Source organism: Vigna umbellata, chromosome 6 (assembly GCF_029865625.1).
Source record: "Vigna umbellata cultivar VRB3 chromosome 6, Vumbellata_1.0, whole genome shotgun sequence".
Lineage (NCBI taxonomy): Eukaryota > Viridiplantae > Streptophyta > Magnoliopsida > Fabales > Fabaceae > Vigna > Vigna umbellata.
Genome location: NC_142170.1, coordinates 29,034,637 through 29,047,703, shown reverse-complemented (window position 1 = coordinate 29,047,703; position 13,067 = coordinate 29,034,637).

Sequence of the window (13,067 nt, the reverse complement as noted above, 5' to 3'; positions counted from 1 at the left end):
GCATTTATGGTTTCTATATCTAGCTTATCTTCATGACATTTAGGAGAAGTGACTCACAAAAAAAGAGGTGTTTGTTAATAGGCGGGCATGTTAAGGATTTGCTTTCCGCATAGGATGAACGTTTGTAAATCTAAAACATAACACAAACATTTTATACTGGTTCACTTAACTGAGCTATGTCTAGTTTCAATACATATGGGTATTCTTACCACTTCTGGTTACATTAGTAAAACTCAGTAACCTCGTTACTATGACTAGTACCAAGTATCACCCACTCCTGGTTCCCAGTATTATTCACCACTCCTGGTATCTCTAGACGCTCCCAGTATCCTCCAAATACATCGTCTAGTTGAGTTTAACCCACTCCTGGTTGTCATAGTCAACCTAGTAACCGTCGTTATTGTGACACTGACTAAGTTTCACCCACTCCTGGTTGTGTAGTATTATTCACCACTCCTGGTATTCCTAGACACTCCCTATATCCTTTAGATACACTATCTAGTTGAGTTTAACTCACTCCTAGTTGTCGTAGTCAACTTAGTAACCCCCGATACCGTGACCCTGACTGAATTTTACCCATTTCTGGTTGTGCAGTATTCTTCACCACTATTGGTATCTCTATATGCTCTAGGTATCCTCCAGATACATTGTCTAGTTGAGTTTAACCCACTCCTGCTTTCCATATACACACTCGTTTAGCTATCGTTTAACTTCATGAAGTTAAACATAAGAGTTTCACTCATTTCTAGTTTTCACTAGACACACTTGTCTAGCTACCGTTTCTCCTTAAAGTTAAACGTAAAGTGTTTTAATTGTCTTTAGAATTTACAATCAAAGGACTGGTTACAAGTTCTTAGACGATAACACTCGTAGAGAGGATATGTGTTTAATAAAATTTAATCTAATAGATTCACTGAATATTTTCTGTTTTCTCCCTTCTTACAAAAGTAAGCTTATATATCAATGAAGCTTGAGAGTGTTTCTTTTCTTAAGCTTTTTTCTCTCTCTTTCCTCTTTCACATAGGATTTGACTCTAAACAGTTTTGAGAAAATCCTTGATCTGTACAAGAGGATGATTTTCATATTAATCTTTAAGAGTCCATCTTCTTACTCTTCTTCTTCAAAGATGTTCTATTTATACTCCTTTTGACACTGTAGTCGTTAAACTATGTTTGTCCTCAAGATTTGGTGATAATGTAGCAATTAGACGATGCTTGTCCTTGATATTCGACTCTTTGTAGCTTTGTCATAGGTGGCAGTCATAGATTGATGTCTTCCTCTTAGAGCAAACTTATTTTTTCAATACTTTATCAAAAGTAGATCTTACTATCTCTTTGGCACGACTTTTGATGAAAAGATCGTTCCACAAGTTTCTTTTTGTCTCTAATGTCTATTTAACTTGTATTTGATAGAGCAGATGAACACATGTGCATACTCTATTGCCAAAGAAGAAAATGAGAGTGCAAACAAAACCATTAACATAATGATAAAATAAAACTAGACAATATCCACAAATGTACATGTACATATAGAGAAAATAATATAGAAGATATTAACGTAGGTACCAAACGCTGTTGCTTTGAATTTTAATTTGAAATTGGTTTTTGAATTCTTACACTATTTGAAGGAGAAGAAAAGGAAAACTACAATGGGTACGTGTTGTGATTGAAAGCAAAAATAAGACTTCTTGTGAGAGAAAAATCACAAAAAGTAAAATTGTAGTGGCTATATTTGTATAAACCTTACATGTGTAATAATATTAAAAAAATTATTTATACTATTATATAAAGAAAACAATTTTTTGGTGTACACATTTTTATTTTCAGTTTTAGTCTTTAATAAGTTAATTGTTTACCAATTTTACTCTTTAAGTGATTTTTTTCTTCAATTAACTATTTTTTCAAATTCGATCTTTTTACAATTTAAACATTTTTAATAAAATATAATTTATAAAATAATTAAAAAATATCTATAATAAAATTATAAATTTATATTTATTTTTATAAAAAATATTCTCATAACTTATGGTATCCCTAGATACTCTCAGCATCCTTTAGGTACACTTGTCTAGTTGAGTTTCACCTACTATTGGTTGTGCAATATTTTTCACCACTTTTGCTATCTTTAGACAATCCAAATATATTTTGATATGTTGTCTAGTTGAGTTTAACCAACTCTTGGTTTCCACTAGAGAATCTAGATATCTTTCCGATATATTGTCTGGATACTGTTTAACTCCACTAAGTTAAACGTTATAGTTTCACTCACTTCTGGTATCCACTAGACACACCTGTCTAGCTACCTTTAACCTCATCGAGTTAAATGTAATGTGTTTGAATTATTTTCAAAATTTATAATCAAAAGATTGATTATAAGTCTTTAGACGATAACTCTCGCAGAAAGGATACAAGTTCAATACAAATCAATCTGATAGACTCACTAAGTGTTTTTCTCTCTTCTTATAATAGTGAGCTTATATATCGATGAAGCTTGAGAATGTTTCTATTCTTGAGCCTTTTTTCTCTCAGATATTCTCTTTTGAGTTCGTGCTCTTTATTTAGCTTTTCTCTCGACGATGTTTGCTTGAGCTTTTTCTTCCAATGTGCTTGATGGAAACCTATTTAGATAACTAAATGGATATCCATTCAAGGAGCATTAACATAGCTAAGGCTAAAAGAGGAAAGTAGAAAAAGGACTTTCAAAGCTATTTCTTGCTTTTTTGCAAGCCTTAGAAGGAATTTAACAAAAACCATGTCAAGGAGAAATTCGAGAGGAAAAAAGATTACAAAACACATTATTCCTATGGAAAATTAATCCTTCCTTCTATTCCAAATACTTGTATATTCTTGTTTTATAGGATTCAATAAAGGTAGACACCATGGACCATCCAACTATGGTCTTTTGACAAAGGAATTAAGTTGGCCAAGTTTTTGAGAAGTTAAGCTAAAGGGCTTCCGAATTTAGTTTGCAAAGGAGATTGGCTTCCAATTTCATAAATTACTCAGCCAATAACCTTGGAAGCCCAACGCTTGGGAGAGATGTTTCACATGTGCAATGTTTTCCATGTGTTATAAGGCGTAGATTGTGTGAGCAAGCCAGCTAGCCTATCCAACTGGAAATTATTTGAATTTTAGAGGGAATTATGTGTTGGAAGTCCCACATCGACTAGAGATAAGGCCAATTTATAATATATAAGTGGGTGCAAACCTCACTCTACAAGCCGGTTTTGTGGGGTTGAGTTAGGCTTAAAAAAACACTTTCTAATATGGTATCAAACCCATGGCTAGAGCCTTTCCTAGCGAGATCTATGTGGGCATTCTGTTCCACCCATTGTCGGGCCATTATCGGACCACCCATCAATTCTACTCTCACGCTCGAGATGTCTATACCTCGGCGTGAAGGGGGTGTGTTGGAAGTCCCACATCGACTAGAGATAAGACCAATTTATAATATATTAGTAGGTGCAAACCTCACTCTACAAGCTGGTTTGTGGGGTTGAGTTAGGCTTAAAAAATCACTTTCTAATATTATGGGTTAGAACTTGAAGCATCCTCCAATTATAAATAGGAGTGCTTGGTTCATGTAATTTCTCACTTGAGAGCTTAATGAAATGTTGCAGAGTTGATTCCAGTTTCTTATGCTCTTTAGTCACCTGAGATTTTTAAATTCTCTTACTCTCTTCTAGCTTCCTTCCTTGTTAGGAAGGTTGTTTGAACTTAAAGGTTTCAAACACACTCCATTCTTTCATTCAAACCTTTATCAAACACCTTCATCAAGTCAATTTTCGCTGCACTTCTAGTTGTTCGCTGTGGATTTCACGTTTCATGCTTGGAGGAGCTTCCATTAGTGTCATTCTCTTGATTCTCTTTTCTAATCATCTTCTATTTAAAGGTTTCTTTCTTGATTCTCTTTTCTAATCATCTTCTATTTAAAGGTTTATTAAAAATATATGTTAGACATAACTTTTACTTTATCCTTATCAGTCTTGTTAAAATAATATATAATTGAGTACAACTTCAAGATAAATGCTTATATACCTTTTTTTAAGTTTGTTTTAGGATCAAATGATTTTTCTTAAAAGGTAAAAAGTACACATTAATAAAATAATGGTATATTAATCCACATTAATATATATATATATATATATATATATATATATATATATATATATATATATATATATATATATATATATATATATATATATATATATATATATATATATATATATATATATATATATATATATATATAAATTTGTCTATATTTGTGCACAATCATGTGCCTTACTTCTGAAAGAATTTAATTGTATATAATGCATGGTTCAACGACAATATAAAATGTCTTACACAAAACTATGATAAATAATGCTTATTAAAATTTAAACGTAAAAAAATAGGTTTCATCTAGTTTAGATAAATTGTAACTCATGATTTGAGATCCATAGATGATTCCAAAAAAATATAGATTTGTAACATGAATAAATTATATGAGTAAGTGAAACGTATGTTCACATTGACAACGAAAGTTTTTTTTTCTTACACAATTAATTATACGGTTTTCATATTCGAAAGCAATGGATACCTTTAGTTTAGTTAATTGAGACATCTGTCTGAGTGCAATTTGATATAATTTATATGATATACATCATCCATATCCTTTAATATTTTAACTTGGTAAATTATTTATAGAAAATATTTTGTCATAATCATTGACTACGAAGTCTGTCAATTAACTAATGACAATAACTACATTTTATCGCATAAAATAAATGCATTCACGACTTTAGAAGAGTCATATAATTCACATTGTATGAACTCATGAATCGAGAGAAATTGAATACATTAGATAAAGTTGTGGAGAAGTTTAATTTAGGTGAAGATTTCTCAAATTAATTTGTCTAAGTGTTGTTAACCTAACTGTACCAAGGCAGACAAAACTGAAAAATTTGGAGTCATGATTGTCGTACATGCATAACATAACCATTTCGAGGTCTTTGTTTGTATTTTTATTTTCCCAAAAAATTATTTTGCAACATAAAATTCCTCTCCAATCAAATAGAATTATTATTTTTAGAATATTGAATGCATTTGGTCATTGTTTGTAGTTGAATTAAGGGTTAAATATGTTTTTAGTTCCTAAACTATTGGCCGTTTTTGGTTTTCGTCCCTCTTTCAAAGTAAGGTACAATTTGGTCCTCATTCTTTTCGAAAACGTTCGTTTTAGTCCTCGAAAACTAACACCGTTTAAAAATTTGGTCCTCATTTAGCAATAAAATAAGGACTAAAACCAAAATTCCGAGGACTAAAACGAACGTTTCGAAAAGAATGAAGACCAAATTGTATCTTACTTTGAAAGAGGGACGAAAACCAGAAACGGCCAATAGTTTAGGGACTAAAAACATATTTAACCCTTAAATTAATAAGGATAAAATAGATGAGTATGAATAGCATTAAAATTGACATGAATAAATGAAGTGTAGTTAAGATTGAAAAGTAGGGTTGTTGAATTTGTGTTTAGTTTTTGTTTGAATTTAGCGTTTATTGTGGTGAGATAAGATGACTTAAGAAGCAGGGAAAGAGCCGACCATTAGGTATTGAAAAGCAAAGTCAAAAATAAAAATGATACGAAAAGTGATACAATAATAATACTTGAATTCTGAAACTGTATGTGTAAGTATGTCTGCTGTTTTACTTTAAGAAGCAACACGTACGTACGTAATTGGCAAGCCACAACAATAACACATTTTTTCTTTCTTCCCAAAAAAGATCATCATCCTAAATTCAAAAACCTCATAATTCACCAATTCCAACTATCATAATGGTGCTTCAAAAAGCTCCATGATTCAACTTCATCATCAATTTATTATCATTTCTTTTAGAAATATAAATTAAAGTTAAAATACATTTAAATAGCAATAAACAATTATTATAAAATTAACAAATAAAAAAATATATTTATTATTTCAATAATTTAATTTTAATTATTTATTTCAAAAAGTAAAATTATACACACACTTTCTTTAATATTAAAGAGAAATTTCAGCAAAGAATTTTTTATATGTTTTACAAACTTTTAGTGAATATATATTTTCGTCCATAAAAGTAAACAGAGACTTAAAAGAATTTCTATATACTTTTCTAAAAAGGGTTTGTCATATGTCCTATAAAGAATGCAAAAGCAGTAATAATATATAAGTTGATCAACTTTTTACAAATATATATATATATATATATATATATATATATATATATATAGAATAACATCAAAATTAAATTATTTCATAAAATATGATAACTACGTGTTAAGAGGTGACTGTGTGGTTGGTAACATTCCGTGAACTCCAAGTATAATTTAATTCACAAAATCAACTTAATTATAAAGTTTATACCTATTGATTTTATCTCTAGATGTGAAACGTCTAATACTTCAATTAGATATCAATTATAAATTTAATGTGAAATCAAACCTATACACCAGATATTTATAAATTAATTTTTTATAAAAATCTCTATGCATGATACAGAGAGAAAGTAATTTTAGTACCTTTTAACCGTATCCACTTCTACTCATCTGTATAACATAATAACTTATATTTTATAGTTTTATATTAGAGCATGCTGAATTTCAATTTTTATGTATTTTCAATGCATTATCGTCTAATATAATAAGCTAATTATTTTTATTTATTTGTAACATAATCATAAATATCCTTTGATAATATTATTGTGTGCCCATCTCATTGTCGTCTCGTCATATTTTCTCTCATTCTTTTATTATCAACTTGAAACCTGCAATATATATATATATATATATATATATATATATATATATATATATATATATATATATATATATATATATAATTATGCTTCAAAAATGTGAAAATATGTGTAATCCTGAAGCATAATACGTATGAAATAAATAAGTAGCGCGATACTTAAGGCAACGATATTTTATAATAATGTCGCACAAGATGGATCTTAAAAATCACGATGAGTCATTTTCTAACAAAACCAAACTTAAGACGTAAGCCATAAGCAACAAACAATTTTTCTTTTCTATACATTTATACAGTTTTAAGTAATACGAAATTTGTAATATAGTTAAACTAATTATACATGTTTTACATCAAATAATTTACATGGCTGTTTTAGATCAAATAATTGTGTAAATATTAACTGTGCATAACAATTTTAGATTAAACAATTATGTAAGAATTCTTTATGTACATATCATTTACTCTTAAAAATTACGCTTTTTCATTAAAAAAAAACTTACATACACACTACAAAATGATCTCTTCGGTTACTTAAGACTATTATATATACATGATTTGAACTAAAAATAATTTGCTAAATTGAATCAATTATAAACTAAGTAATGCAGGATTTAACAAACATATTAAAATGAAATAATTGAGTTCTCCTAACTCTGATAAAAAAGAAAAAGAAAAAAATAACAAGAAAATAAGAAAAAGAAAACAAAAAACAAAAAAATTATCACCTCTTAGACACCTTCTCTACGAGATGAAAGAAAAACATGTGAAATAGACGAGTCTATTATACTACAACAATAATAAGTATATCCTTAATCCATTATTACCAAAAAAATAGATTTCTATAAACCATCTCAACTGGAAAATTGCATATTCAATTAATAGTCAAAGATACAATTTTGGACATGAATTTGATTGTAAAAAGAACAAAATCATATTATTCAAATAATGACAATATTGAGAAATGTTAACTCCAACAAGCCTTATAATATAAGATTTGATGAATTGAAGTCAAATTTTATTATACAAATAGATAGGACTAGTAATAATAATAAGCAAGGAAATGATAATGGATTTGAAATTAATGAAGTTAATACCTAAATTTATAGTGATTAAAAATTAAAATAGGAGATACAAGTGGACATTGTTACTCTGCTTAGTATTCGGGGTCTCGAGAAGGGTAAAAGAATTTGCATGATAATGATATAAAAGCGTATCATATCATATCTCATTCCTAAGAAAATAGAAAAAAAAACACACACACACATGTTGGTGATCGAAGATTGAGGAGGTAACTCATGAACCTCCATTATTTTTCCACAATTTCGGTACCTAACATATCCTTTAGAAGTTCAATAAGGTTATATATATATTAAGAGTCAACCACACAATTTATATGCTTCACGCACACATACTATATTAATCCCACGAGCTTAATTAATGTCCTAAATACTACACGGTTTGTTAATTTGACCATTTTTTTTCCTAACCTCCAATGTTGGATTCCAACATCATGGTTTTTCAGTTTTTCATGTTTCCCAAAAGTGTGGTTGATTCGTCCTTCAAAAACCTATAGCTATGATCTTGAGTTCACACATGCACTTGCACAATAATTTGACCTTTTCTTGTTGGAAATTACATGATTTTTCTCGTATTCAACACATAAACGAAACACTTGCCCACAATTTCTTGCTTGAAAGTGGAAAAATGTTTAAATTATATTCGCATGTATTGACCACTACTCGCAAGTTGCAGATCAGCCATATTCGAAGAAGGCTACAAAAATATAAAATATTGTTAACAAAAAATGTTCATTTGTTTTTATAATCAAATGTGAGTTCGATGAATTTAATGAAGTACGTGTATTGTATGAATGATAAGGGCTTTGACATTGAAGCAAGAATCCAAAGTTCATTATTTCGAAGCTGTCAACTTGTTATTTGTATTAGCTAGTTGGCAAGAATCAATCTCTCCAATTTTCACTTCTAGTGTATCCCCTAAGAAAAAAAATGCATTTTCTTCTTCGGGATTTTTCAAATCGTTTTTTTTTCTTTAGATTGATGTTGTTTTAAAACATATAAATTCTTTGCTTGCACTGTTTAACATCTTGAAATTGTTTGCATCTTGGATATTCTTCGTCATTTGAAAATAAAATACCCAAATAACTTGTCTTTTTTTACTTCCATTAAGCAAAATCTATCGAGTAATTAAATATATATAATTAAATTTCACAATGGTTTTTCAAGGAAAAAGAAAGTAAGATAAAATGATACAAGTAAAAGGATTAAACCTGAAGGATCTTTTATAAACTTGTGATAAACACTAATATATATATATATATATATATATATATATATATATATACTTTAATCAACAAATATAAATCTTGTTAGGATAGATAGTCATAACTCTGATATCATGTTAAAAGTGAACTTTAAATCTAACTCTCACAAAACTGATTTATAGGGTGAAATTTGCATCCTCATATATATTCTAAATTAATCTTATCTCTAGTCGATGTTAGATTTCAAACACTATATTTAGATGTTTTGAATTATACTAAAGCTAAATTACATGAGCAAAATGTGATGAATTATTAGACATTGAAAATGTGATTTTGGAAGTGTGGAGATCTTTAATTTGAAACTATAAATGGTGGGCAATGAAGTATAAATCAGAATGGATAAAAAGAAGGATGAGAGAAAGAAATTAGAAAGAAGTGATGAAAAAAGATGAAGTGTTTTTACGATGGGAAAAATAAATAAAGTGGATGTTGGACAATCCCTGAGAACATGTATCCACAATTTGTCACGTCACTAGTGCAGTTAAGGGAAATGACAGCGGTTATTTTTGCCCATAGGCAGTGATTCCTCAACCGAGGCATATACTGGCGAGATAAAAAGTCTACCCCTTTTTGCCTCGGTTGTGAACCAAGGCAAAAAGGGGTAGGATTTCGTCTCGATTCCTACTGAACCGAGTTAGTATCTCAGACTCTACTGCCTCGGTTGGTTTTCACTTAGTTGGTTAACTTGTGTTGGAATAGGGGTTAGAGGAGTAGGTAATTGTTGTTAATCATTGAGTGGAACAATGTATTTGAGCTGGTGATCAACCATTTTCAATTAGTGTTTGAATTCGTGCTTTAGTTTGTTAATTTCAAGTCACAAACTGCCCACAAAACCACCTCCCACCATGTGTTCGACCTATTACCTGAACCAAAAAGTTTGGTCCTTGAGAGATGACCTTGGAGTCACTTCCTAGTCTATAATGCACTTAATTGCATATTAATTTGATTCGGGCACGACTTCGATCAATGACACTTGTTTACTACAACAACCCAATATACTTGCTGGTATATTTCAGGTTGCAAAATGCACACAAACAAGTTTTTGGCACCGCTGCCGTGGATTTGAGTCAAGAAAATATTCATTTAAACCAGATTGATTATTGTACAAATTTGTATTTATATGTAGATAAGCTAACTCATTTACTTACTTTCATTTTTACGCTTTTATTGATTACTGTTTCATTGAATTTTACACTCAATTCTACATTAATCTTTGTGCTTCAATGCTGCTCATCACTACTTAAGTTGTTGTGTATGAAAAGGATAAGAGAATAACAAGTTTTATTGTTTGATCTAGAGGTAGAATGCACACTCAGAAAGCACAACAACACGAACAAAAAACAGAGGAAAACCATGATGCCACAGTTGCAGCTATAGACTGCAGATTGAAGCCGTGAAGGTGAAGTCACAACTACAACACTAAACCGAGAGATATGCCAAACACAATAACAAAGAAAAGAGGGAAGTGGTTTTTGAAGAAGGTTGTTGGGTTTGGATCCATTTGAGGAATGATAGATTTCCAAAGCAAAGGAAGTCCACATTCAATTCTCGTGGTGATGGATCTTTTAAAGTGCTTCCAAAGATTAACAACAGATATAGGCAAGAGTTGCCATGTGAATATGATGCGCGTGCTACTTTCAATGTTTGTGACCTAACCTCTTTTGTAAGACATTTGGAACAAGATGAAGATGGAAAGCCTCTAGATTTGAGGTCAAATCCTTCTCACGAAAGAGGGTTGATGGAAAATGCCTAGCCAATGGTCTAATCACTAGAAACATGGCCAAGTAAATTCAAGAAGAGTCATCAGTGAAAGGTGAAGCTAAGCTCTTCTTCTCTTAGGCCATCATGGAGCAAATAGTAGAGTAGAAAAATATAGGCCTTGTATTATGGACTAAGTAGTCTAGGATTTCGTTTTGAGCCTTGTATTTTGGGTTAAGTAGTGTAAGGGTTTTGGTCAACTTAGGCCAATAAAGGTCAATACCTAATGTTGACCCAAACGGACGTCCATTAGCATGCGTTAACCATGTGGTCAAAGTTTTAACCTAGCTTGGTGAACAAGAGTGTGAGCTTTGATGAGTGTGGTCATGTGTCATGCTCTCATTAGAGAGGATTTTCCATAAATAATGAAAACATGTCACTCTAGGAATGGAGAAGATTCTCCATAAGTAATGACCATTCAAATTTTCCAACTACAGAAATTTTGTAATTATAATTTTATGTTCCATTCAATTGTGTTAAATGAATCGTGTTAAACTCATTTAATTTTTTTCAAAAAATATTTTTATTTTCCATTTAATTTAAAATTTATTATCTAAACTTAAACAGAGGAGAGATCTCGCATTTTAAGGGTTAATGAATAAAACGTATTCTTAATACAAATTTTAAAATTATTATTATTATTATGTTTAGTTCCTCAAACATACTATAAACTTAGTAATCGATAGATATACATAAATAAATTAAAGAAATCCATGATAAGTTTGCATTTTGAAGATTGGAAGTTTCCGAAAGAAATGATTTGATCAAGTGTTAAATATGAAAAGACGAAAATGTTTTATCTGAGGATGGTGAGGCGAGTGCAGGAAGGTGGGAAGTAGGGCCATAGGGAAGTGGGAGTCATTGTGTTATGAGGGTTTTGGGGAATGTCATCTGTGTGTGAGTGACAGAATGTGAGTTAAAAGTGTGTTATGTGCACATTTGTGTGGGAGACAGAGACAGTAATGCAAATCTTTGACCGTTGACTTTTCACATTGCATATTTATAGTTTTATATTTATATATATATCCATCTTTTATTATCCTCCATTGAACATCTCGAGAAAAATGCTGAGATCTAACATTTAGATTGGGATTAAATTATTATGTGATGCAAATATGGTGAGAAGGGTGTCTCATGTTTTTATATTGCCTCAAATTCTCCACTGTGTGTGTCTGTGTCTCCCATTACCCAATTCGCCACTATTTCTTCCCTTCTTATCTATATTGTATGCACAACCATTTATATAATTGCCTGTTTCTTCTGCAAAAACTATTTCTTTACTTTATTCCCTTTTTTCTGGTCAAAATATCAGTTTTATATGTCTCTCTATGGACCCTCCCTCACCGGATTTTCCTTACTAGCTACTAGCCTAGGGTTACTATCTAGGCTTCAAGTCAAAAAGCAATGTGAGATTGAGTGAGGGAAAAGGTTTTCTCGTGGGAAATTAAGAATCACCCTTGGACATTTCAAACATATTTTAATTCAATAAAATACAACCTTTCTACCAAAAGGGCACCAGATCATTGTTAATACATAATTATATTATGTATAGTGTTTAATTTTCTTCCATGTGATATATGAGTATCCAAAGAAAATAGTTTTTGCAAGATATGATATAATTTAAATGGAGATAAATATTGAAAGTTCTAAAAATGACTTGCGTCTTAATTTGTCTTCTTGTATGAGAAAACGTGATAATCGCTTTTGTTGGTGTTCAAATGGCAGTAAGCAAAAGCAGAAGCATAGCAATTTAGTGACAGATACATGTATCTAATGAGAACAAGATTATTAGTGAGTTGAAAACCATTAGTGATAAGCATTGATCAATAATGTAAAAAATGACAGTGATTGTGTGTAGGATGATTAAACGACAAAGTAGGAGCAGAAGGCAATGCAGCATAAGATGGCATATAATTGTGTTGCTAACAACAAACTAAGTTATTGGACACAATAATATACGCATCTCTATGTCCTTTTATGTTGAAACCAGGACAATTTCAATAAGAGTTACTAAAGTATGATAAATGAGTTGAATACAAGTAACTAGGTACTAAGGTACAAGGAATAAGACACATCTCTAAAGTAAATTAAGATATGGATATAATGCACATCTAGCCAGCATCTTGTGTACGAGTTAAATAGTTTATGTTTGTATACTTTGGCTCAAGTTTTTACTTTTATTTTCAT